The following is a 1,583-nucleotide window of genomic DNA, read 5'->3' as shown; positions in this document are numbered from 1 at the left end:
ACGCCCTCGGAAAACTGTTCGACACAACGAGAAGTCAAAGCCAAACTAGAGTTAAATTTTTAACCTACGCACTATTTATTCACTCGAAAATATGATAAAAAGGGTACTTCCTTATTTCCTTCTCCTAAGTTTGTTCAGCTAATCACTAAGGTTCTCCATATTTTTTTGTAAGTATTCTTTCTTAGAAAGTCGACTATTTCTTATTTGCTAAAAGCTTTTCTAAGTTAAATGATCTTTTTTTTTCCTTACCGTATAATCGACAAAAAATTTACTCTTCTGTCAAACCATATTTCATTTTTTCAATAATTTTTGAAAAGCAGAACGGACAGATTATCATAAAGCAAATTTGTACGCTTCTGTTCGTTCTTACCTGCCTGTCATTCCCAGACTTTTTTTTTGAAAGGCTATCCCTTTTTATTTTACAGAATTTAAAAGAATTTTTTTGTTAATTTGGACAGGATCCTTTCTTCAATATGATGTATAACTCAATAGTCGAAATGTCGTAAAACGAACTTGTACGTCCCTGTCCCCTCTTATTTACTTCTCCCCTGTAAGTCTTCTTTGAAAGGCTATCACATTTTTTCTTACAGAATAATTTAAAAGAATTTTTTATTAATTTGGGCAGAATCCTTTCTTCAATAATTTTTATAACTCAGCAGTCGAAGTATCGTAAGACGAACATGTTCGTTCTTGTTTTACCTCTCCCTTTCAGACTTTTAAATTTTAACGGAAAAAATATAGAAAAATCAAGACTTTTTGCTTTTTCTTCTGCGCGCGCAGAATAATTTTTGTAAAGTAACATCGACGAGAGGGGGATGATGTCGTCGGTAGCGAGTCCGCTTCATTCGAGTCTCGTCGTTCCTAGCTCCAACTTCGTGAGCAAGCAAGCAAGTACTGTACTTCTTAGTTTTGACCCATCCAATTTGGATTATTCGTGTCATTTGGTGTTACAGCGAAGTAAGAATAATGGACAGCTTAAAAGTCGCCAATAATTCGAACGAGCAAATGTACTCCAATCCGAATTGCTTCAAGCCGCGTAACAACGACGTGGGAAGAAACACACGATTTCATATGCTGTTTACGACAACGTATGGTCTCAACAACTCTCATACGAAGACGATTCATGTGGGTCTGCAAAGAACGAACGAGGGAATCTTCAAGCCTCTTGTAAAATTGAGCGGAAACAGTGCTGACGGTATTTATTTCGACGCCGAGAGTTGGAAACAGTTTCAAGACAACATGGGCTACATGAACGAATATTTAACTAGTGATAACCGAACGAAAACGAATTCTGTTATCATAAAAAATATCTCTATCAGTTTTACCACATCTTACGGTGCGAAATCAATATTATTGGCGTATAAAGACGAAGAAGAGGAACTTCGTTCTATGGAAAATATCAGCGAGAATCTCCGAAAAGGAGAGGTCGCGTCCGATTCAACGCCGCCGTCGAAGAAACGCAGAAACTTCGCAGTAGCTATTGTAATGCAGAAGACTACCTTTCTCGGTCTGCAAAACATTGTGAAATGTGTCGACGCGCATTTAAAACAATTAGAATCTTTAACCGATAATGTTAACAAGTG

This window comes from Trachymyrmex cornetzi, unplaced genomic scaffold (assembly GCF_001594075.2).
Source record: "Trachymyrmex cornetzi isolate Tcor2-1 unplaced genomic scaffold, Tcor1.1 scaffold46, whole genome shotgun sequence".
NCBI classification, from domain to species: Eukaryota; Metazoa; Arthropoda; class Insecta; order Hymenoptera; family Formicidae; genus Trachymyrmex; species Trachymyrmex cornetzi.
This window is presented reverse-complemented; position numbering follows the sequence as displayed.